At 38.3% G+C, this 27,239-nt stretch overlaps 1 long non-coding RNA gene and 1 pseudogene across 1 annotated transcript in view; both read right to left on the bottom strand.

Moving 5' to 3' along the window:
- Positions 1 to 27,239, bottom strand: part of LOC126954320 (uncharacterized) — a 66,166-nt gene that overhangs the window by 18,822 nt on the left and 20,105 nt on the right. The window lies entirely within an intron of this gene.
- On the bottom strand, positions 17,696 to 21,796 carry LOC126954318 (dipeptidyl peptidase 3-like; annotated as a pseudogene).

Below are 27,239 nucleotides of genomic sequence, written 5' to 3'. Positions count from 1 at the left end.
TCCTTTTTTGTTTATTAATAATTTGAGAATATTAATCCAAGAGTACGTACCCACAGTCTTAATATTTCCTCCAGAGACTATTCAATATGGGGCACCATTTTTTTTTCATTATCTACTTTTATGTTTTTGCGTTAGTTTACCAGGAATAGATGACAACTTTTATGGTACATTGGCTCTACATTTAAACTTCAATGTATTAATGAGAGATAGGTTTTGTTTTTGCTTTTGTTTTTAACAAATAATACAAATTATTTGTGAATATAATTGTATTTCCAACAATTACAGATGTATTCAATATATATTCCATTTTGTCTACAACAATTAAAAAAATGAAAATAAGTATGAGATACAATGATTTCAGAATTGTATTTCATATAATTGTATGAAGAAATAAATCTGCAAGCTTTCATTCAATCACTTTCGCATGCTTTTGAAATGCATTTATATGAGGCCTATTATTTGGTAATGTGGATCGGAAGTGAAATAAATCCGGGGACCCAATACCTCAATTATTAATCTAGAGCTCTGATCATAGAACATCTACTACTGTATTTATAGCCATAATCGCTTCTGATCCTTTAACAGAAGCGTCTATTGTAATTAGTTCTGGTGCAAATAAATTTTCATTCTTTGACACCTTCATCTTTCTAAATATGGCCCAAAGGTGTATTATAATTTCTGCACATATCACTGCATGAATCTCATGTAACCTGGAGAATTTTAAATATAGAAAACTTATGTTTCATTCTTTTTTTTTTAGAGACAGAGTCTTGCTGTGCCACCCAGGCTGGAGTGCAGTGGTGCGATCTCAGCTCACTGCAACTTCTGCCTTCCAGGTTCTAGCAATTCTCTTGCCTCAGCCTCCCGAGCAACTGCAACCACAGGTACATGCTGCCATGCCCGGCCAATTTTTTGTGTTTGAGTAGAGACGGGGTTTCACCATGTTGCCCAGGCTGCTCTCGAACTCCCAAACTCAGGCAATCCACCTGCCTCAGCCTCCAAATTGCTAGGATTCCAGACCTGAGCCTGTACATGGCGCCCGGTCGTTTGGTTCATTAAGAATGTCAAGCACCATCAATTTTTTAGTTTTAACTGTTGCAATATTAATTCTAACTGTTGCAATTAATTACTAGAAATATTTATTATAAATATATTTTAATGTCACTAATTCAAAAATAGAAAGAAAATTAATGTTTCCAAGTAAATACTCACCTTTAGCCCTGTGGTATAGTTTGCGGTTGGGTGGAGTGATGTCTCCAAGTTTGTTATTTTTGCTTAGGATCGCCTTGTCTATTCAAGCTAATTTTTAGCTTTACGTGAATTTTAAAATAGTGTTTTTAATTCTATAAGAGTGTCAGTGGTGGCTTAATGGGAATAACATGGAATTTATAAATTTCTTTTGGCAGTATGGACATTTTCACGATATTGATTCTTCCTATCCACAAGTATAAAATGTTTTTCCATTTGTTTATGTCTTCTCAGAGTTATTTGAGCAGCGGCTCGTATTTATCCTTGAAGAGGTCTTTCACTTGGCTTGTTAGCTGTACTCTGAAGTATTTTATTCTTTTTGTAACAATTGTGATGGAAATTCATTTGTGATTTGGCTCTTGGCTTGCATGTTGTGGGTGTATAGGAATGCTAGCAATTTTTGCACATTGATTTTGTATTCCGAGAGTTAACTGAAGTTGCTTATCAGCTTAAGAAGCTTTTGTACCAAGACGATTGGGTTTCTAGATATAGGATCATGTTGTCTACAAACAAAAATATTTTGACTTCCTCTCTTCCTATTTCAATATCCTTTCTTTCTTTCTCTTGCCTGATTACCCCGGCCAGAACTCCTACTACTATGTTGAATAGGAGTGGTGAGAAAAGGCATCATGTCTGGTGCTGTTTTTTCAGGGGGAATGATCCCAGCTATTGCTCATTCAGTTCAATATTGGTTGTGTTTTTGTCAGATATGGCTCTTATTATTTCGAGTTATGTCCCTTCAATACCTAGTTTATTGAGTTTTTAACATGAAGGGCTGTTGAATTCCATCAAAGGCCTGTTATGCATCTATTGAGATAATCACATGATTTTTGTCTTTAGTTCTGTTTATGTGATGAATCACATTTACAGTATGGCACTGGTACAAAACAGACACATAGACCAGTGGAAAAGTATAGAGAGCCAATAAATAAGACTGCACATCTACAACCATCTGGTGTCTGATAAACCTGACAAAAACAAGCAATGGGGAAAGGATTCCCTATTCAATAAATGTTGTGGGGAGAAGTGGCTAGCCATATGCAGAAAATTGAAACTGGGCCTCTTACTTATACAATATGCAAAAATCAACTCAAGATGGATTAATGACTTAAATGTAAAACCCAAAACTATAAAACCCTAGAAGAAAACCTAGGCAATACCATTCATTACATAGGCCAGGGCAAAGATTTCATGACAAGGATCCCCAAAGCAATTGCAACAAAAGCAAACATTGACAAATTAGGTCTAATTAAATTAGATTGTCTAACTTAATTTCTGTAGTTTCTTCTGCACAGCAAAATAAACTATCAACAGAGCAAATAGATAACCTACAGAATAGGGAACAATTTTTGAAATCTATGCATCTGACAAAGGTCTAAAATCCAGCATCTATAAGAAACTTTAACACATATACAAGAATGAAACAACCTCATTAAAAAGTGTGCAACAGTATGAACAGGAACTTCTCAATAGAAAATATATGTGTGTCCAACAAACATATGAAGAAAAGCTCAATGTCACTGATCATTAGAAAAATGTAAATAAAAACCACAATGAGATACCATCTTATACCAGTCAGAATAGCCATTATTAAGAAGCCAAAAAATAACTTATGCTGGCGATGTTGTGGAGAAAAAGGAATGCTTTTATACTGTTAGTGAGAGTGTAAATTAATTCAACCATTGTGCAAGACAGTGTGGTGATTCCTCAAAGACTTAGAGACAGAAATACCATTCGATCCAGCAATTTCATCACTGGGTATAAACCCAAAGGAACATAAATCATTCTATTATAAAGTCATATTAACATGTATGTTCATTTTAGCACTATTCACAGTGCAAAGACATGGAATCAACCTAAATGCCCATCAGTGATAGACGGTATAAAGAAAATATGGTACATATATACCATGGAATACTATGTATCCATAAAAAGGTGAAATCATGTCTTTTGTAGGGACATGGATGGAGTTGGAAGCCATTATCCTCAGCAAACTAACACAAGAACAGGAAACAAAACACTGTATATTCTCACTTGTAAGTGTGAGCTGAATAATGAGAACACATGGCCACATGGTGGGGAACAACACACACTGGGGCCTGTAGAAGGGGAGGGTTGGGGGTAGGAAGATCATCAGCAAGAATAGCTAATGGTCACTGGGCTTAATACCTAGATGATGACATGATCTGTTCAGCAAGCCACTGTGAAACACATTTACCTGTATAACAAACCTGCACATCCTGCACATGTAACCCTGAACTTAAAAGTTGGAAATTAAAATAAATAAATAAATAAATAAATGCTCACCTGGATTTTAACAGATGGTTTTCAACGTTTCTAGCTAAGTAACCAAAAAAACTAAAAATTACAATATAGAATAAATTATATTATATATGTATAAGGATCTAAAAGGCATTTGCAGTAAAACAAACATATACACATGCTCAAAATAGGTTTTAACGGAAATGTATTAGCTACTGGAAATGACTAGGTAATAGATAAGTAATTTTCTTTTTTTTTTTTTTTTTTTTTTTTTTTGAGACGGAGTCTCGCTCTGTTGCCCAGGCTGGAGTGCAGTGGCCGGATCTCAGCTCACTGCAAGCTCCGCCTCCCGGGTTTACGCCATTCTCCTGCCTCAGCCTCCCAAGTAGCTGGGACTACAGGCGCCCGCCACCTCGCCCGGCTAGTTTTTTGTATTTTTAGTAGAGACAGGGTTTCACCATGTTAGCCAGGATGGTCTCAATCTCCTGACCTTGTGATCCACCCGTCTCGGCCTCCCAAAGTGCTGGGATTACAGGCTTGAGCCACCGCGCCTGGCCATAGATAAGTAATTTTCTATAGAGCCTCCTCGGTAATTTTAGACAATATGTTTTTTAAAATTAACTCAGGAATTTTATTTTGTATATTCTAAAAGAACATCAATATATTTTAGGAAAATATTTTAAATGAAAATGCTATATATTGCTTTGCTTAGTAAAAGACAACAGGCAATTTATCTTATAACACTTGTAAATAAATCTAATGTAAACTAATTTTATTTAAATTGCTAGTGGGTCTTTGTACTAAACAAGGAAATGCATAATATTGCCTTTATTTTCTCTAAGCTGTAAAAATTAATTGTTTCTCATGCACACCAGAAAGTCGCTAAAAATCTCTCTCTTTTGTTCCAAAATCTGTTTTGTAATACTAGGGAAGCTACTTTCATTTGCATGTTAATTGAAATAAAAATAGTGGAAAAATGTTAGCAAGATGATAAGAGAAGCCTATTTATCCCACCTAAATGTAGGTGTCATTTGTTCATTTTGGTTAGGGAAACAACAAGACTATCCAATTAATTACTCATAAAGATTGCAATTTTGCAGCAATCTCCTGGCAAAAATGAGAAATCTATTAATCAATAAAAATAAAATGAATCAAAAGCCCTTTTGCCCTCTGCACACAATTTTAATTTTTATCTGATATGAGTTGGGATTTTTGTATAGATCTGAAAATGAGAAGTTCATTTATTTAGTCAGATAACATTCATTGAATTTTTCCATCTATCTCTGCTGTTATGAAATCAAACAGTTCTGGACAAAATCTTGTTCAGTTCAAAGTGACAGGGTTATTATCACTAAAGAATGGTTATTGTGTTGAAAACCACTATATAGTATGATTATAACACCTTTGCTGTTAGTATAATTGAGAAAATACTGTTTCTAAAATGGGGAGAGTAGTAGTATCTCATATATTTAGCAATGTTGAAAAAATATTTGATGAAAATTATAGTACTGTTTACTTGTCCAAAAAACTTTTCTGTGTATGTGGGTAAACTAGTCTATCTAACTCTTTTGCCAGATAAAACTACCTAGTAATTTCCTTTGGGTAGAAAAATATTTGTAAGGACACACTCATTTCTGGCTATTTATCTTCTGAACTCCTGCATACTCTTTAAAAATATATATATTTGAGATAATCTAATAAAATAGCCCCTATTCAAATCTGTAGGGATTCTGTAACTAATTTCTAAACGTAATTTCTCTTAAATATCTCTTAAAATAATTGATTCACTTATGAATATGACTCATTTTAAATCCATTACAGAAATCATTGTGATTCAGAAAGGAGACAAATGGAAAAAAGTCAAATATTTCCATGGTATTAAAAGTAATGTTACTAACTTAAGCAAACTGTCAGAAGAGAGCTTTAAATATAAGAGAAAAAATATTAGTTGTCATGTGATCAATTTAAATAGTAGTGTCATGGGATCCTTGGGGTGTCTCTTTGCCAACTGAAAACCTCTGTGGCCAGTGGCACCTTCTGCCTAAGTTTTGCTTGCTCATGCTGGGCTCATTCTACCCATTTGGCCTGACAGGCTGCACTTGGCTTGCAGCTCAGATCCCACACTTACCAAGGGCAAGCTAGGTGTGGGGCAGCAAGGAGAGTATGAGCAAGCAAACACAGGGATTGGCTACTACACATAGCATGCTGGCTGTTTGGCAGGGCAGGCAGCTCAGGGTGCCAGCACAGATGCTGGCTCCATGCAAGGTTACAGCTGAACCAGATGTACTGCACATGGCTTCTGCTGGAGGCACCCAGTTCTGGATGAGGGGAACATGATTGTGTTCAGAAGTTTGGAGATACCAGGGACCACAGAGCCCCAAAGAGGGTGTCACAGCCCTGGCTCAGGGAGTCCCTAGGTCTGGGCTCCCAAAAGGGCTGCATCTCTTCTCTCCTCATCACCCACAACATGGCAGGCAGGGGGACATGTTTCAGCCCTATTTGTGTTACAACTCTTTTAGTCCCCCCAGTCGGCAGGTCCAGAGTTCCTGTCCCATATCCAGGAAGAATGAGGTACATGAACAACTGGAGGGTGAACAAAGTAGAGAGGAGCTTCATTGAATGACAGAACAGCTTTCAAGAGACCCATAGTGGGTGGCTCCTTCCTGCAGGCAGGTCATCCCAACGAGTGGCCAGATGAGTGTCTGGAGAGGAGAATTGCAGTGGGTAGCTCCTTTCCACAGGCAGATTGTCCATATGTCCCACTCTAAGCCTAGAGGAGACCTGCAGTGGATAGCTCCTTTATGCAGCTGGTAGTCCTTATATCTGTTTGAGGTTGGCTGAGTCTGGGGTATTTATGGGCTCACAAGAGAAACTACATGCTGATTGGTCCATTGGTGGCAATAGGTGGACCGGGAAGATGCTATGTAAGTTCTCACTCCAGGCCAGACTTCACCTGGAAATGACAACCTTGATCCCAGGCTTTAGGCCATCCCTGACTCGAAAGTGGGGCTTCACAGGGGACCTGACTCTTTCTGCCCAGGATCCAGTTTTTCTCCTGCGGCCATCAATAAGTCATCCACAACATCCAGGCTATTCATGTCGAGGGGTCTCTGCAAGCCCATGCCAAGACACTCTCAACTCCTCCTCAGTCTGCCTCCTATGCTTGTTGGCACCTGAAGTCCAGAGGGGGCCAAGGCACCAGGGGCTGATGTGTCAGCACCACCCCAAATATGTGCACACCTGGCTGGGTCTCAACAGTGCCTGGGCTTGGCCACAACATTGCTCTGAAATCAGAGTGGACACTGGGAGTAAGGAGAAACAGAAGCAAGCATTTCCAAGCCCACGGTGGCAAGAAGCTTTCCTAAGCCCCTGAGAGCACAAGGATGACTGTGTTTGGAGCAGCAGCTGGCCAGCTGCAACTGCACACAGGAAGGTGGGATCCCCAAGTCGCCAACTCAGTAGGGGCCAAGGCTCCCACCTGTTCCTGGCTCCCGCAGGCCCAAGGAGCACACAACCCTGGCCACATCTCCCCTACTGTAGCCAGTGTCTTCTCAGTGGCCACTCCATATGGCCATTGGTAGTATTACATTTTTAATCTTGTAGTTTCATAAAATCAATTAGAATTGGAGGTTTATATCAAGCTAATTAAAATTATTCTCATTAGCCAGGCCTCTCATGAACATTTTGCAATTTGACAGAAGAGATTAAAAATGAAATGGCTGTTGCCAGTCATTTTGTCTTATATCCTGGAAAATATGTTTTTATTGTGTTAAAGCTTGAAGGCAAACTGTCTCAGCTGTATTTATTACTATCAACCCATGATGTGATTCTCTGAGAAATTCATTACCTCCTTTTCCCCACTCTCTTTCATAATTAATTCATGCAAAATTCAATGGAATTTCCCTCCTAATGGACCTCAGGTCCATCAGCTCTCTTTGCTATTTCTATGCTACTTTTATGCTTAAAATAATTTTCCTCCTGCTTCATCACTTGTTATCCTGTGAAGTTAATATTTACCTTCATAAATGCAAACCAAATTATTTCTGGAATCTTGCCTTATTTTTGGAACTTTATCTAGGAATTGGCATAATATCTTATATTTCAAATCCCCCAAGTATTACTAAAAGGTTTACTTGATCCTTGGTATTTTATCTGTGAAGCAGGTTAAAGGGTTTCTATCTCTGATTGTGCAATATACCATTCCCCTATTTCCTCACCTATCCCTTTGCCCATCCAATCATCCATCATTTTAACAATATTTCATGAACATCTGTTGTGTGTTAGTTGATATTTCTAGTGCAAGAATATATCAATATTAAGAACAAATAAAGTTATTGCCATCCTGGGCCTCACATTCAGCTGGGGCAAAAAGTAAAACAATAAAGCTTATGTGCTTTGTAGTTATGTGATGTCTGGTATGAGAACTAAATCATTTTAGGTGCAATGGATTATTTTATTGAGGATGATCAGGCTGAGCCTGTATGACAAAGTCATATTAGAGCAAAAAACAGAAAGAAGTGTGAGAGCAAGCATTTGCAGAGGTGTAAGGAGGGTTTTATATAGAGAAAATGGTATGGTCAATACCAATTTTTACTGGAAGAGAATAAGCAATAGGAATAAAGGTTGAAATGAAGGCAGAGGACCATACAGTGGTGTAGAGAAGATCACATCAAGTTTTGTAGACCACTATAAAGATTTTTAAATATGCATTGAATAAGATAAGAGGCCATCACAGTGCTTTGTGAGGACTGTTGATATAATTTGACTTTGTTTTTGAAAAATATGACTTCTATGTGGAGACTGATCTTTTAGTCTCCACATGGCAGCGGAGGAGTGATGGAATTGTGTTTTTGTGTATATGTGTGCATACCACAGGAACTAGTTAATGCAGTTTGTATCAATCATAGTGGCAGACTGCATGAGTAGAGTTTACAGAGAGCATAACATCTGTTTTGGATTTATTAAGTCTGAAATAGCTTCTAAATGGAAATGTCATGTGTGCAGTTTGACACATAAGCCTGAGTTTCAAGCAAGAGTACAGTTTGAAGGTAAAAAGGTTGAAATCCTCAGGATGTTAATAATATTTATATCCATGGGACTCCAAAAATTCACAGAATGTTGAGTGTAAAATAAAGTAAGAAAAGATCTCTTCTCAAGCTCTAGCCATTTCTAATATTTAGGTCTAAACCATGAAAATTTAGAAAGGACCTACAGAAGAAGCTGGGTGGAAGTGATCCATGAAACAGGACAAAAACAAAGTAGAATGATATTTCAGAAATCATGTAAAGAGAGTTTATGCAGAAGAATGAAGTGATGCTCCTGATAATTTCAGTAAACATCAAACATTTCAGTGCTAAAAGTTTTGTATTGGATTTAGCAATATAGAATGCACTTGCAATCTTGACAAGAAGTTTCAAGTTTGAAATGGTATCCATGAAAGTCTAATTAGAGTAGATATAAGAAATAATTGGTGGTGAAGAAATGAGGAAAGTGTGTGACAATATTTTTAGAAATTTGGTTTCAAGGGGCAAAAAAAAATTAGATAGTAGGTAAAAAATAGTGAGTTTTGTAAATCATTCTAAAAAATAGAAAATGTTATAGCATCTTTTGCTATTATATCTATATTATTTGTTAGATCAGTCAAAATGACATAGTAGAAAAACAATGTAATAGTGATATGGTTTAGCTGTTTCCCCACCCAAATATCTACTTGAATTGTAGTTCCCATGATCCCCATGGGTCATGGGGGAATATAGTGGGAGTTAATTGAATCATAGGGGCCATACCCTCAGGCTGTTCTGGTGATATTAAGTTCTCATGAAATCTGACAGTTTTACAAAGGGCTTTTTCCATTTGCTTGGCACTTCTCCTTCCTGCTGCCATGTGAAGAAGGATGTGTCAGTTTTGACCTTTGGCCATAATTGTAAGTTTCTGGAGGCCTCCCCAGCCCTGCAGGACTGTAAATTAATTAAACCTCCTTTCTTTATAAACTACTCCAGTCTCGAGTAGTTCTTTATAGTAGTGTGAGATTGGACTAAAAGAATAAATTGGTACTGCAAAGAGTGAGGCGCTGCTGCTATAAAGATGTGGAAGTGACTATGGAACTGTGTAACAGGCAGAGCTTGGAACCAGTTTAGAGGGCTCAGAAGAAGATAAGAAAATGTGGCAAAGTTTGTAACTTTTTAGAGACTTGTTGAATGGCTTTGACCAAAATGCTAATAGTGATGTGGACAATGAAGTACAGGCACAGGTGGTCTTAGATAGAGATGAGAAACTTGTTGGGAAGCATTGCAAAGGTGACAATTGCTATGTTCTAGTAAAAGACTGGTGACATTTTGTCCCTGCCCCTCTGCCCTAGAGATCTGTGGAATTTTGAACTTGAGAGAGATGATTTAGTATATCTGGCAGAAGAAATTTCTAAGCAGCAAAGCATTCAAGAGGAAGAGAATAAAAGTTTGGAGAACTTGTAGTCTGACAATGCATTAGAAAAGAAAAACCAATTCTCTGAAGAGAAGTTTAAATCTGCAGTAGAAATTTGCATAAGTAAAAAGTAGCCAAATGTTAATCACCAAGACAATGGAAAAAATGTCACCACGGCATGTCAGAGGTTTTCATGGAAGCCCCTCCCATCACAGTCCTGAAGTCCTGGGATGAAAAAAATGATCTTGGGCCAGGCCCAAAGCTTCCTTGCTGTGTGCAGCCTAGGGACTGGGAGCCCTGCATCCCAGCTGCTCCAGCCATTGCTTCAGAGGGTGCAAGCCCCAAGCCTTTGTAGCTTCCAAGTGATGCTGAGCAAGCAGGTGCACAGAAGCCAAGAATAGAGATTTGGGATCCTACACCTAGACTGCAGATAATGCATGGAAATTCCTGGATATCCAGGCAGAAGTTTGTTGCAGGTGTGGAGCCCTCACAGAGAATTTCTGCTAGGGTAGTGAAGAAGGGAAATGAGGGCAGAGTGCCCATACAGAGTCTCCACTGGGTCAATGACTAGTGGAGCTGTGAGAAGAGGGACCCATCCTCCAGACCCCAGAATGATAGATTCACCAACAGTTTGCACCATGCACCTGGAAATGCTGCAGACACTCAGTGCTAGCCATGAAAGCAGCTGGGAGGAGAGTTGTACCCAACAAAGCCACAGGGGCAGAACTTTCCAAGGCTGTGTGAACCTACCTCTTTCATCCATGTGGTCTGGATGTAAGACATGGAGTCAAAAGATATTATTTTGGGACTTTAAGGTTTAATAATTGCCATATTAGATTTTGGACTTGGCATGGGGCCTCTAGATGCTTTGTTTTGGCCAATTTCTCCCATTTGCAATGGCTATATTTCCTCAATTCCTTTACCTCATTTATCTAGGAAATAACTAACTTGCTTTTTATTTTACAGGTTCATAGGCAGAAGGGACTTGCCATACCTTGAAATTACCCTGTAAAGTCTCTTGTGGGAAAAATTCACATTCTATAGAGAATCTCTTTCCCCATTTGTTTATGTTCCTTTCTTTCCAAACCCAGGAGATAATCAACTAAGAACCAGACACCCTTTTAGGTCGGATGAAAAAACATTTACAATATGCTCTCTCTCTCTCTCTCTCTGAATTTGCTATCTGAGAGATTCCCCTGCACAATAAAACTAAGTGTTCACAATCCTTTATATTAATCTGAACATTCCTTTCTGTTAATCTCAGGTCTTCTGATAAACTCAACCAATTGTCAACCAGAAAATGTTTAAATTTACCAATAACCTGGAAGCCCCTGCTTTTAGTTGTCCTGCCTTTCTGAACCAAATCAATGTATTTCTCAAATGTATTTCATTGATGTCTCATGCCTCCCTAAAATATATAAAACCAAGCTGTACCTGGACCACCTTGGGCACATGTTCTCAGGACCTCCTGAGGACTGTGTTATGGGCAATGGCCACTCCTATATGTCTCAGAGTAAATCTTTTCAAATATTTTACAGAGTTTTACTCTTTTCATCGACATCTCTGATCCAATCAATTAATTGAATACACCTGCTTTCAATGAAATAAGTTTAGTCTTAATCCCAGCCTTCAGAGTCTGAGAACAGAGAAGTTTAATTCTAGGGAATGCAGACAGGAAAAGCAAAGCTTTGGAAAAAACTTTTTAGGAATACAAATCAAGTGGATGTATAATCAGCTGAAGCTTGAATGAGGTCTAACCAGGTTATATTCAGTATTATTAAAATCAAATTTTAGTTGAATTGTTGACATTTAGCAAAATTAATTATTCAGAATTTTCTACATTTTATTGAGAATTTTCTCTGTGCTAGACACTATATTAAGCATTTACAGGATTTTAAAAAATGCACAGTATTTCATGAAATTTTCTTTTTAACTAATCTATTGGAAAATTCACACTCAGGCCCTCCCTGAAATACACAGCATGAATGTTACACTATAGTGTTAGAGACACAACAAGTTAACAGTAATTGCATTATAATAATAATTTCTGGATTTACTAAGTTATAGATACCATCAAAATTTTAAAAATATTTTATATGCATGTGATATTTCCTGAACATTAGTAGAGCTTGTTCTTTCTTCAGGATTCTTGACTTTGAAGGCCAAGGGATAATTTATTTGTATGTTTCTCAAAGTGGCTAGACCTCTAAATATTGCCAGCTTTTGGTAGACCAATTCTCCATCAGATATAGGAAGCTTGTGTGTAGCAAGAAATGAAAGTGAAAAGGCCTTTAGCAAGGAGGGGAGATCCCAAGTGAATAGGAAAACCCAAAACCCAAACATTCTTCAGCCCTAATTTTGGATGTTAGATGCTCAGCTGCAAATTTCCTTATCCAGAAGCTTCCTGCTCAACTCTCATTTACAGGACGTCTCAACCATAAATTACCCTGACCCCTCAGGTTGTTTGTTTGTTTGTTTGTTTGCTTGCTTGCTTGCTTGCTTGTTTAGGTCTCACCCAGTTAAAGTTGGTTTTAGTCACTTGGAATTGAAATAGTACTTACCAATACAAGATATAAAATTTTATAATGGAAAAAAATATTTTGTGGAAACAATGAGGTACTCTGATCCACATGAATCATAATATTTAGCTTCTATGCAAATTTTTCATATACATACGCCATATACCTTACAATAAGAAATTAAAACTGAAGAAATTGTCATTGAAAATATGTGGAATAACCCAAAATAATCTAAATAAAATAACCTCTCACACAAGACTTGATTTTGATATTCCTTAACTATTTTTCTGACAAAAAGAGTGCAAATGACAAGGATAAAAATCTTGAAGAGTAATCTTTAAATAAAATATATGAAGGGTTATTAGTTACTTTAAATTTCCTGTGCATTTTTTGTCATGGGAGACTGAAAACACTCTGGGCTGGTGGTGTGGAGGTGAAATAATTTACCAAGACAGTTTTAGTTATAGAAAAGTAGATTTATTAGAGAAACTAGGAAAATATTTTGTAAGGAGGCAATGAGCAGGATCAGCAAACGAGGGGCTAACTGCAAAGAACAAAGGTGTGCTGGGGTTTTATAGGATAGTGTTTATGCGCAATGCTGAAGAGGGCTCTGTGCAGTACTGATAATGCCAACGTTGCAATTAGCTCACTTTCAGATACCTGGTGATATTTGGGAGCAGGAGGGCTACATATCCCGGACCACAAAGAAAGGCAAATAATGACATTCTCGCTCTATTAAAGTACTAAGCAACGCAATGTGCACAAATTATTTTGAGCTTAAAAGAGACTGCAGTTATTACCAGTCAGAGTTATTGCATACTAGAAACTCGGGCTGAAGGAAGCAAAGAATGGGTTTATTTTATAAATATGAAGTGTGGAAGAGAATTGCTAAAGGCTGGAAAAGTAGCTTTTAAATAGGACCACATTCAGCATATCTGTAGAAATTCATGATTTAAAGCACTTAGTCAAGGCTCCTTACCCATACTTATATATACCATGTTCAATATATGTTGCAAATACAACTTATTCTCTCTTTCCATCTGAGTCACTCAATCAAAAACCTGTTATTGTCAAGAGAGACCATTTCAAAAAATGTAGGCTACCAATTCCTGTCTGCCAAACAATGGAAATACAGAGAACATTATCCTTTCAGATTCCAATGTTCAAGTAAAATAAAAGAGAATTCCCAAAACTTGTAAGAGAATTTAAATGTCCTGTAGGCAGGAAATGACAAATGAAAAACATGGGCAGCAAGTTATAATAAAGATTAATATAGAGAGCAGAGAGAAATCAAACTGTGTGGTATTTTACTCAAGTATTTTTAATTAAGTTTGCTTAAAACCCAACTGATTTATTCTAATTAAAGAGCATATTAAATCAATGTTCAGATGTACTTTTAGTCATAAAATTTACAGCAACTGAAAAAGAGCAACACTAGTATTCAAGAGTTTGAAGAAAAATAGTTACATGTGCTGCTCAGGAGTGCATAATTTAGTAGAATGTATACTGGAAAGTTATTTGACAATAGGCAGAAAAATACTTTAAATGTATATATCTTTTGACACAGCACTTCATGTTCAGATATTTATAATTAAGTAAGTAGAAATATGAATAACACTTACATATGGAAATGATCTCTTGATATTTCCTTTCCCATTCTTAACATTCTCTTTTCCTAGTCTGAGTTATTCAAACTTAGACTGTCAGCAATTCCTGTTTACTTTTGCTCAGGAGCTTCACCATATCACACAACCCCCACTGCTACTTTCCAGTATAAATTGATCTTGTTTTGCCTAGAACATAGAAGCAACCTCCTAACTGGTCACACTATTTCTATGTTTGTACACTCTTCAGTCTGTCTTCAATAGAGTAGCCAACATTATATTATTAATGCAGGTTATGCCACTCTTTTCAAAATCACCCAAAGACTTGTCATTTCCTTCACAGTAAAAGGTAAATCCTTACTAGGACTTCTGTATTTCAGTATAAGGTGACCCTTTGCAGTCATTTGATGCCAGTCCCAAATGCTCTCCTCATTCCTACATCATGCCAGCACTGTAGCTTCTTCTCCATGGCAAGCTGCACTTTGGAATTTTATACATGCGGTTCTCTTTCTGGCATGGTTTTCCTCCAGGTATTCATATGAGTGGTGTCTGATTCAGGTCCTCATGAAAACATCTTCTCACGAAAACCTTTCCTGGATACTCTAATTAATACTTTACACAACAAACCTTGATAATCTGTATCTACTGTCTCACAAGTTATATCCCTAGCATTTATGATATTACAAAATATTAAATATTTACTATTTTACGTTATTTAGTTTTGGTTTTCTCCAAATAGATTGTAAGCTCTACAAGGGCAAGAATTTTTTGCCTCTTGTAATCATTATCACATCTTAATAATAAGTATTAATGTGGGGAGCTGGAAATGATTTAAGGATGTAAAAGATACTTGATTAAATAGATTTTTACATATAATACTATAGAATCACTACAGTTTTATTGTAAAATCACATATATTTACAAATATATTAGTCAATATGTAGCCTAAAATATATTTTTATATATAGCCTAAAATATTTTTGTATTAAAATACCATAAATCAAATAGACAATTGTGAACACTGAAATGTTAGCAGTAATCGATTTTTGGAATTGTGGTTAAAAGTGATGGTTGAGGCCAGGCACGGTGGCTCATGCTTATAATCCCAGTACTTTGAGAGGCCGAGGTGGGCAGATCACCTGAGATCAGGAGTTTGGGACCAATCTGGCTAACATGGTGAAAACCCATTTCTACTATAAAGTACAAATAATTAGCTGGGCATGGTGGCGTGCGTGTAATCTCAGCTACTTGGGAAGCTGAGGCAGGAGAATTGCTCGAACCCAAGAGATGGAGGTTGCAATGAGCCGAGATTGCGCCATTGCACTCCAGCTTGAGCAACAACAGCGAAACGCCGTCTCAAAAAAAAAAAAAGTGATGGTTGAACTTCTTATATTCTAAAATTTGCTCAAAAGAATCTAAACTATAATTGTATATTAAAAATGGTCATTATATCCAAAGAAAGTTAACCCGTAAAGATGAATATTTGAAGGAGAAAATGGTTGTCTTACACATGATTGAACGAAATCAATTCTTACATTCTATTAACTCAGTGATTCCCAAGAATGATAAGATGCAATTTGCAGCCAGATATATTTAGAGCAACTTCAAAAACCAAAGGTAAAGAGGATATATATCTTTAAAGCGTCCTGAAAGGAAAAAAAAGAAGAAAGAGGAGAAAGAACAGGCAAAAATTGGGGCTGGGCACACTGGCTCACGCCTGTAATCCCAGCACTTTCAGAGGCTGAGGTGGGTGGATCTTTTGAAGTCAAGAGTTCAAGACCAGCCTGGTCAACATGGTGAAACCCCATCTCTACTAAAAATAAAAAAGTTAGCCAGGTGGTAGTGGCACACGCTTATAATCCCAGCCACTAAGAAGGCTGAGGCAGGAGAATTGTTTAAGCTTGGGAGGCAGAGGTTGTGGTGAGCCGAGATCGTGCCGCTGCAATCCAGTCAGGGTGACAGAGTGAGACCATGTCTCAAAAAAATAAAAAAATAAAAAAATTTAAAAAGGCAAAAATTACTTTGAGACAAATGAAAATAAATGGTCAATTTATAGCTTAATAGAAATAATGGAAGCAGGAACAGCAAAGTGGTATCTTCATACAACTTATTTATTTATTTATTATTTATTTATTTATGTATTTGTTTTTTGAGACAGAGTCTTGCTCTGTCGCCCAGGCTGGAGTGCAGTGGCGTGATCTCAGCTCACTGCAAATTCTGTCTCCCAGGTTCAAGCGACTCTCCTGCCTCAGCCTCCTGAGTATCTGGGACTACAGGTGCCCACCACCATGTCTGGCTAGTTTTTGTATTTTTAGTAGAGACAGGGTTTCACATATTGGCCAGGATGGTGTCAAATTCCTCACCTTGTGATTCTCCCGCCTTGGCCTTCCAAAGTGCAGGGATTACAGGCGTCCGCCACTGTGCCCAGCCTAAATAACTTAATTTTAATTGCAACCACAACACAATTCGTTTAAGAAGAATAAGGTAAAATGTTTCTAATATAAACAATACATCCAATATATAACCTAAAGGGTTAGTTCAAGCAGGGTACCCCTTCAGAAAACTAAAGGATTTATTCAAGAAATGAGAAAAAATAACCTAATAAATCTGAGAAAAAATGATCCAAGGAAACAGTAAATGTTTGAAAATTTAGATAATTTCTGCAGGTCTATTATATTGTTTCAGAACTGAAGAAAAATATACCGGATAATGGACACTTCATATTGAATACAAGTGCTAAAAGTTTAGAATTAACTACTATAAAATAGAAAAACACATCCATATATGATGTAATGTGGACTAAGGAAAAACAATTTTTTTTTCATTCTCTTTTTTTTTTTTTTTTTTTTTTTTTTTTTGGAGACGGAGTCTTGCTCCATCTCCCAGGCTGGAATGCGGTGGCCGGATCTCAGCTCACTGAAAGCTCTGCCTCCCGGGTTCACACCATTCTCCTGCCTCAGCCTCCAGAGCACCTGAGACTACAGGATCCCGCCAACACGTCCGGCTAATTTTTTTTATTTTATTTTCTTAGTAGTAGAGACGAGATTTCACCATGTTAGCCAGGATGATCTCCATCTCCTGACCTCGTGATCCACCCACCTCGGCCTCCCAAAGTGCTGGGATTACAGGCACGAGCCACCGTGCTCGGCCAAATGAAATATTTCTTTAAATATCCAGGCCGGGCGCGGTGGCTCAAGCCTGTAATCCCAGCACTTTGGGAGGCTGAGACGGGCGGATCACGAGGTCAAGAGATCAAGACCCGCCTGGCTAATACGGTGAAACCCCGTCTCTACTAAAAAATACAAAAATACAAAAAAAAAAAACAACAAAAAAAAACTAGCCAGGCGAGGTGGCGGGCGCCTGTAGTCCCAGCTACTCGGGAGGCTGAGGCAGGAGAATGGCGTAAACCTGGGAGGCAGAGCTTGCAGTGAGCTGAGATCCGGCCACTGCACTCCAGCCTGGGCAACAGAGCAAGACTCCGTCTCAAAAAAAAAAAAAATATATATATATATATATATCTCTCCAAATAATGGGGTACAAATATATCAAGAAAGTTGTTAATAATAGAATGGGTAAACAAAATATAAAATTAGTGAAATCAATCCATATATATGATGTTGATATATGAGAAATGTCATCAATGTAAATGGAATAAGTCAGTCAAAATTATTTAGCTTATTTATTTATTTATTTGACGGTTGTCTCTAATATTTATTTGTCTGGTTGTAAAATTAATACGTGAGGAGCATTGGATTTGGTGAGAACATTTTGAACCCTAGCTGTCACGAGCCACCTGAAGGATCTAGACCAGTGACTTCTCAGAACTGCCATTTCCTCATCTGGTAGGCAGGCTGGTGAGCCCTGTCTTGCTCGCTCCACATATGGCAGTGCAGATGAAATGAGATCACAGAGGGGAACCACTTGGCAAGCTAGAAAGTGTTGACAAATGGAAGGGGTTAGTGTCACCACCCTCAGCTAAGGTAGTACCAAGGTCCAAGCTCCTGCTCCTCCCCCTCCCCTAGCCCCTAAATATACCAGCGAGTGGAGGGTCACCTGAAGCCTTGGTTTGATGGAGTTGGGGGAGAGGCCACACACATCTTCCTCAAGCATGGCCAGATGTGGTCTCAATGGGGGTCTTCCAGAATCGGACATCCGTTGTGGCCAGCTGTGTGAGGACCTCCTCCAACTCAGGTCCATCCTTTGGAAAACGCTTGGAGAAGGTTAGGATGTGGCCAGCAGCTGAGGCCTCGTATTCCAGAAGCTGCACGTCTGAGCCTTTAAGGCAAGTGTCGGGCTGAACGATGAGTTTCTTTCTTTCTTTTTTTTTTTTTTTTTTTTTATATTATACTTTAAGTTCTAGGGTACATGTGCACAATGTGCAGGTTTGTTACTTATGTATACATGTGCCATGTTGGTGTGCTGCACTCATTAAATCATCATTTACATTAGGTATATCTCCTAATGCTATCCCTCCCCCTCACTCCCCACAATAGGACCCAGTGCGTGATGATCCCCTTCCTGTGTCCAAGTGATCTCATTGCTCAATTCCCACCTATGAGTGAGAACATGTGGTATTTGGTTTTCTGTTCTTGCGATAGTTTGCTGAGAACGATGGTTTCCAGCTGGATTCATGCCCCTACAAAGAACACGAACTCATCTTTTTTATGGCTGCATAGTATTCCATGGTGTATATGTGCCACATTTTCTTAATCCAGTCTGTCATTGATGGACATTTGGGTTGAGTCCAAGTCTTTGCTATTGTGAATAGTGACACAATAAACATACGTGTGCATGTGTCTTTATAGCAGTATCATTTATAATCCTTTGCGTATATCTCCAGTAATGGAATGGCTGGATCAAATGGCATTTCTAGTTCTAGATCCTTGAGGAATCGCCACACTGTTTTCCACAATGGTTGAACTAGTTTACAGTCCCACCAACAGTGTAGAAGTGTTCCTATTTCTCCACATCCTCTCCAGCACCTGTGGTTTCCTGATTTTTTAATGATTGCCATTCTAACTGGTATGAGATGGTATCTCATTGTGGTTGTAATTTGCATTTCTCTGATGGCGAGTGATGATGAGCATTTTTTCATGTGTCTGTTGGCTGTATGAATGTCTTCTTTTGAGAAGTGTCTGTTCATATCCTTTGCCCAATTTTTGATGGGGTTGTTTGTTTTTTCTTGTAAATTTGTTTGAGTTCTTTCAGGTTCTGGATATGAATGATGAGTTCTGAGATTCTTTAGGCAGCAGCACCCTGTGCCTGAGGGTGAGGAAGCGCTCTGGGGCTGCATTCTCCTCGTGCAGGGCCCACCCTCCGGCCACATAACCCTGTGGACTTGAGCACCTGAAGTCTCTGCAGGAAGCGCTCTTAGGCAGGCTTGCCCACAGACCGAATCTTGCTGCAGTGGAGGCGGACCCTGGCATCCAGGTGCCCATCGGAGCCTGTGATAGGAGTGATGGTAATGAGTACCTCGTTAGCTTCCAGCAAGACTCTCAGGATCACAAACCAGGCCTGCATATGGGCCTGTCGCCAGTTGGAGGTCTTAGGTGTGTAGAACCCCAGAGGGAGCAGCCCACCCCGAACGAACCATGTGGAGCCAGTTCACGTAGATCACGTCCTCAGCATCAGCCTCCTAGAAGCCAAAGATCTCCAGCACTTGCAGGTGGAGACAGAGGAAAAGACCCACGTTCTCAGCTCAGCACTCTTTGTAGCTGGAGGCGATGGTGCTGAACTTGCTGTCCCAGGTCTCCTTGCTCAGATACCAACTCTGAATCTGCTCACCAGTCTCTGGGTTGATCAATGTCTGCTGGTCAAAGTTGAATGCTCCTTTTTCATCCTGCACGAAGAGCTTGCCACTGTCATGGCCCAGCAACTCATGCAGGCCCACCTGCATATAAAAGGAGGGCCCCTTCCAGAGGATGTACAAGTCCTCGTCATCCTCTTCAAGGAGGGTGAGCTTAGACTGCTGCGTGGTGTAGACCATAGCCAGGACGTTCACAAGCGATACGTTCTTAAAACCTTCCATCTGCCTCAGGTCATGGTAGTTGGGGATGTTAATGCAGGCAGGGATGCCAGAGCCAGCAAAGGTGAGGACATCCAGGGAGGTGAAATTGGAAGTGAGGAACTTGTCCTTCTCAAAGACTTGGGGTCAGGAAAGCTCCTTCAGCAGCTGCTCTGCGCTTGCCACCAGCCACTAAAACTTGGCATTCATGGCCTTGTTCACCACGACTACAAAGTATTCAAATTCTCCTCGGGAACCAAAGGGGTCACGGTAGCTCTCGATGAACTCGGTAGCTCTCGATGAACTCGATGTAACTCTCCATGATGGGGATTTTGTGCTGGTTCCAGAAGCAGAACCCCCTCTTGTGGGCCTTGATGGAGCCCTGGGTGAAGCACTATTTATAATGGGCCAGCATCTGCCCCTGGTGACTGTTGGCTGCGTAGGCTTTGCCTTTCTCCAGCTGCTCCACCACCTCCTGGGGGATGAGCACATAGTCCCCCGGGGTCACCTGGAAAGGACTTCCCCAGAATTCGTAGCTCTTGAGCCTGAAAGTCACCTCGGAGTGCAGGGAAGGCTCTGTGCTGAGAAGCCAGACACACCTCATAGTGGGGCTTCCCTTCTCTGTCCACCTCTTTGAAGAGCCAGGTGTTGTAGGATCTGAGGTTCTGTGAGTCTAGAAAGTCTCAGGCCAGTTTTGCATCTTCCATGGTACAATTCCCAGAGAAATAGGTGGTGATTCTCTCCTTCTCCAGCCCGAGGTGTTGAAGCCTTGACTCCAAAGAGAACATAAGCTCCCCGCAGGTCTTCCAGAAGCCCCTGAGCAGTCTCATGCCCTAGGATCACCCATTCCAGCTTCTCCTGATACTCCTCTTCGGTAAGGCCCTCGGCCAGGGCATGTTGGCATAGCTGGTTGGGGTCCTGGGAGCAGAAGAGGTGACTAAGCAGAGAATAGGTGAAGGGGGCCTTGAGGAAGGTCTACGGCAGCACATCTAGGCCTCTGTACCAGGCAGCATGGGTAAAGTGGTGAGAATAGAGGAGGTGCTCTGTGGGTGACAGGAGGCAGAAGGCCTCAAGGCATTCCATGCTAGACATGCCGATTTCATTGAGCAGGATGTACTGGGTGTCCTCCATAGGCCCTGCTGCAGCAGCTGCTCTGTTCGCAAAGTCTATTTAGTTTATTTTTTAAAAATCATATTTGAGATTTCTTCTTTGGGGTAGTATAGCGTATTTTGTGTCAGACTAACTCTTACACTTAGAATAATCAGAAAAGTAATTTACAATGTAGGTATCTTGTCTTCAAAGACATCAGACTTTTATAGAAGAAATGAGGAGAAATCAAATGAATATATTTGCAAAGAGAGGAGAAACTCACAAAGTTGAAGTAATCACTTTCATTTTCTTTGTCTTGGATGTTTTTCTGGTTTTTAGTTTGGCTAAGAATGTGAATACTTCAGCTTTTTCCAGGCAGAAGGCTAGTTTTGGTGGGAAGGGAATCTAGCAGAATTCCGCATGGAACCATGAGTTACGGGGGCAACTTCGAACATGAGGGTATTCAGAGTCCAAATTCTGAAGCTGAAAATGGTAGAAAACTATCACAATAAAGGTTTATTTTGTAGAGAAAAATAATATTACATAAAATATGAAGAGACTTATGTGTTGTAATAGTCCATTCTCACATTAGTGTAAATAACTACCTGAGACCAGTTAATTTACAGAGAAAAGAGGTTTAATTTACTCAAAGTTTCACAGTCTGTACAGAAAGCATGGCTGGAGAAGCCTTAGAAAACTTACAATTATGACAGAAGGTAAATGGGAAGCAGGCACATCTTACGTGACTGGAGAAGGAGGAATAGGGTGAGGGGAAAGGTGCCACACTCTTGTAAACAACCAGATCTCATGAGAACTCACTCACTATTACAAGAACTGTAACGGGAAACACTTTGCTGTTCTTGGTGATTGCCATGATCCAATCACCTTGCACCTAGCTTTACCTCAAACATTGGAGATTAAAATTCAATATGAGATTTGGGTGAGGACACCTTGTCAAACCACACTATTCCATCCCTGGACCCTCCCAAATCCTATGTCCTTCTCACATTTCAAAATAGCAATCATCCCTTCTCAACAGTCCGGAAAAGTCTTAATTCATTTCAATATTAACTCAAAAGACCCAAATAAAAGTCTCATTTGAGACAAGGCTGGTCCTTTCCACCCATGAGACTGTATCATCAAAGACAAGTTGGTTACTTCTGACATACAATGGGAGTACAGGCATTGAATACATACTCTCTTTCCAAAAGGGAGGAATCAGCCCAAACAAAGGAGTTGAAAGCCCCACACAAGTCTGAAACACAACAAGGCAGTCATTAAATCTTAAAGCTTCAAAATAACATCCTTTGACTCTATGTCTCATATCTAGGCAACAATGATGCAAAGGGTGGGCTACCAAGGCCTTGGGTAGCCCTGCCTCTGTGGCTCTACAGGATATAGTCACCATGGCTACTTTCACAGGCTGATGTTTAGTGACTGTGACTTTTCTAGGCTCATGGTGCAAATTGTTGGTGGATCTATTATTCTGGGGTCCAGAGGACAGTGGCTTTCCTCTCAGAACTCTTCCAGGCAGTGTCTCAGTGGGGACTCTGTGTGAGGGCTCCAACCCCACATTTCCCCTCTGCATTGCCTTAGTAGGTTTCTCCATAAGGGCTCTACCCCTGCATTAGACTTCTAACAGGACATTCAGTTCTTTCCATATATCCTCTGGAATCTAGGCAGAGGCTCTGAAGTCTCAACTGTTGTCCTCTGCACACCCACATGCTTAACACAATGTGGAAGCTGCCAAGGCTTATGGGGTCTTGCACCCTCTGCAGCAACAGCCTGAGATGTACCTGGGGCCCTTGTAGCTATAGCTGGAGCTGGAGAAGTTGGGATGCAGAGAGAAGAATCCCAAGGTTGCACACAGGAGAGAGGCCTTGGCCCCCTGCCCATGAAACCATTCTTTCCTAGGCCTGTGATCAGAGGGTCTACCAAAAAGGTTTCTGAAATAACTTCAACACATTTTCCCCATTGACTTGGCTATTAACGTTTGACTTGCCCTGTGCAAATTTCTGTAGCTGGCTTGAATTCTTTCACTGGAAATGTGTTTTTCTTTTCTACCACATAGCCAGACTCCAAATTTTCCAAACTTTCATGCTCCTTTTCCCTTTTAAATATAGCTTCCAGTTTCAAATAATCTCTTTGCTCATGCATATGAGCAAATGCTTTTAGAAGCAGTCAGATAACATCTTGAATGCTTTGTTGCTTAGAAATTTCTTCCACCAGATACCATAAATCATCTCTTTCAAGTTCAAAGTTCCACAGATTTCTAGGCTTCCAACTTGTTTGCTAATGAGTAACAAAAGTGACCTGTGCTTCAGTTCCCAATAAGTTCTTCTCCATCGCAGACCACCTCAGACTGGACCTCATTGTCTTTATTACTATCAGCATTTTCGTCAAAGCAATTCAACAAGTCTCTAGGAAGTTCCAAACTTTCCTTCATCTTCCTGTCTTCTTCTGAGTCATCCACAATTTTCCAACCTCTGCCTGTTGACCAGTTCCAAAGTTACGTCCACATTTTCAAGTATCTTCATAGCAATGCCCCACTCCTGGTACCAAATTTTCCTATTAGTTCATTCTCACATTGCTATAAAGGACTACCTGAGACTGGGTAATTTATAAAGAAAAGAGGGTTAATTGGCTCACAGTTCTGCAGGCTGTACAGGAAGCATGGCCTCAGGAGGCCTCAGGAAGCTTATAACCATGACAGAAGATGAAGGGGAAGAAGACATGTCTTACATGGCCAAAGAAGGAGGAAGAGCATGATGAAGAGATGCCACAAACTTTTAAACAACAAGATATTGTGAGAACTTACTCACTATTATGAGAAGAGCCGGGGAAAATCTGTACCCATCATCCAATCACCTCCCATTTGACTCTACCTCCAACATTGGGGGTTACAATTCAACATGAGATTTGTGTTGGGAAACAGAGCCAAACCATACCATATTTCATCTAAATATTGAAATTAGTAGAAATCCACATATTGTAGAGTATATCCAAATATTTAAGTCTTTTTGAAATAAATGATTCATTTAGTAAAATAAATTCTTTACAAAAAAGGTAAAAGAATTTACATGACAAACATTTTATGAGTTTGCAACTGTAACAATCAGTGAAATATTCTGAACTAAAATATAGTGCATCTAAAAAGTAATAACTCAACAGATGTGTTTGCCAATCACTTCAACCAAATTGAAATCAAGATTGTTCAATTGAAAGAATTGTCAATTGAAAATATCCTAACTGAGTCGTCACCAACAATTACCTTTAATCCTTTTTATAATTATATATATACACATAATTATTATTTGTCTATTAAAAATTGACACATTTTTAATTACATGCATGCATAGTGACTCATGCATGTAATCTCAGAATATTGGGAGGTTGAAGTGAGTGGATCATTTGAGCTCAGGAGTTTGAGACCAATCTGGGAAACATGATGAAACCTCACCTTCACAAAAGTACAAAAATTAGCCAGATGTGGTGGTAGTGAGTGCCTACAGTCCCAGTTACTTGGGAGGTCGAGGTGGGAGGATCACCTAATCCAGGGAGGTCAAAACTACAGTGAGCCAAAATCATTCCACTGCACTCCAGCCTGAATGACAAAGTGAGACTTTGTCTCAAAAATAAATATGAATAATTTCTATAAAATTTAGAAAAACCCTTGTGAAATAAAAATAAAATAGTATTGAGAAACATATCATTAATATCGATTCAGAAAGAATAAAGTTACAATGTTTTGTATCACCATTTCTTTTTAAAATTAAGATATAATTTCTAACAAGCAAAATATAAAAGAAAAGCAATATAGGGTCTAACAATCTGAAGATAATTCAGAGAAAAATATGAATCACAAAAATTATTAAATTTAATTAAAATGTTTTCTTCAATTTATAAGGATAATCAATTTTCTATACTTTTTACAGGAAACTTGATAGCATAATTTCTAAAATTAGTGAAAAAGAGTAAGCAGTCAAACATATAAAGGCTAAACCTACAGAACAATGAAGAAGGGTTTATTTCTCCTCCTTAAAGTCATGGCTCTTTATAAAGCTGTAGCAGTAAAATTCCATTAGTAATGGTACTGGAATGGGCAATTCATTAATCGTAATATATAAAAACAACAATCAGATCACCATTTATATGGCAACCCTGTATATACAAAGCTGACATTGCATATTAGCAGGAAATGATTGAGTATTAAGTAAATGGTGCTGGATCCATTTGTTATTCATGTGAAAAAAATATATAAAACTTGGATTATAACATTAAGAAACAAATTACTAATGAATTTTGAGGTTACATTTGGAAGACAAAATTTGAAAACCTTTAAAATATTGAGGAAAAGCTTTACTAGTTATGCAAATACATTTTTTTTTTAAGATTAAAAAGTAGTTAGACACAGAAAAAGTCTGAAAATTTAGACTCCATTAAAATTAAGATATTTGTTATTAAGTACATCATAAAAAAGGATAAATAACAAGTCAAAAGTTTGGGAATGTATTAACAATATATATTATCAATAAAGATTTAAATACAGAAATAGTAAAGAGGCTATACAAATTATTTGAAGGAGCAAACAATCTAATAGAAAATTACAAACAAAAATCTTGGACTCATTTAACTAAATGGAAATAAATATACCATGGAATTTATGCAAAAGTGAAAAACTTCAATAATACTTGGGAAATGAAAATTAAAATCAGAGTTGGAAAACATTTACCTATATCGTGTTGGAAAAAAATGAAAAAGTGCTTAACAATATCAAGTGCTGAAAAGTTTCTGGGGCAATGAATATTATAGACACTCCTCTTGAAATTTTAAGTTTATGGAATAACTTTGAGAAAATATTTTCATTGTCCAGTACAACTAAGCACACCTGCACTTGTGACAGTCATTGTATTTCTAGGAGTTTAATGTAACGGAATACTTCATGTGGATACCAAGGGTGATGCATATAATTTTTTACTGCAGAATTGTTGGTAAAAGCAACAAACAAAACCCAGAAATTAAAAAAAAAAAAAAAAAAAAACTGAAAGACATACAATAAAAAATTAAATGTCTAACCACAATTATATAAATTTTAAATGAAATGATATGGTCTGGAATGTTAGGTCTGATAATCAGTGAATATTTTCTTCTATTGTAATCACTCCTAATAACATGCATGAATACATCTGAATCTCAAAAATAGAATATTTGGAAAATAGGTAAATCAAAGAAGTAAAAGCACTATTCAGATACATATAAAAAGGGGCCCTCAAAACCCCACAAAATAATTGTTTTAGGGTAAATAATCCAAAACTAAAAAAATTATTAACTGAAGGATCAAAAAGTACGCTTTTATGTATGGACTTTTAATGTTATCTTTTAATACTCTGTCATGATACTTGTCTTATTTTATTAACTTTCTTCAAACTTTAAAGCTATATTATATACAATATTTTATTTTCATAATATATTTCAGAAATAAAATTGATGAAACTGGCATACATAATCACATGTCTAAATATATACATTTTCATATATATTTACATAGGCATGACTACATACACCAATATTATATCCACTAGAACTATAAAAATATGCACATGCACAAAGATTGGTGCCTGATAGGGTTAAATCTTAACATACATCTTTCACCACATAGGGAAACCTTCATTTTGCCTTTAAAAAGTGTATTTTCACTTCTCTTCCTACTTCTACTATTTAGCAAAGTTATTGGGTTGAAATAGTTTTCATCAGGTAGTCATTGAATTGTCCTCAGAAGACCAAGGGTCAAGCCCGGTGTGCTTAATCACACTGTTTTCCAGTATCCAGTTCTAATTAGCAACACTGAAAACCAATGACACATGACTGTTTTGAAAAGGAAGTAAGATTATCAGGGGTATATAAAATGGCACTACAAAAAATACGTCAATTTTATTTGTTTTTTGGTATACCTCAGTGACATGTGTACAAATCTATAAGCTTTCTAAAATATATTTTGAAATTGTATTAGCATAATTAGAAACAAGAGCATAATTATTCTTCTATATTAAACAAGCATTATCTCATAGCACATGAGAAGCATTTGGTAAAATG

This window comes from Macaca thibetana, chromosome 5 (assembly GCF_024542745.1).
Source record: "Macaca thibetana thibetana isolate TM-01 chromosome 5, ASM2454274v1, whole genome shotgun sequence".
Taxonomy (NCBI): Eukaryota; Metazoa; Chordata; class Mammalia; order Primates; family Cercopithecidae; genus Macaca; species Macaca thibetana.
The sequence above is the reverse complement of the archived record's forward strand: the minus strand, read 5'-3'. Positions and strand labels throughout refer to the sequence as shown.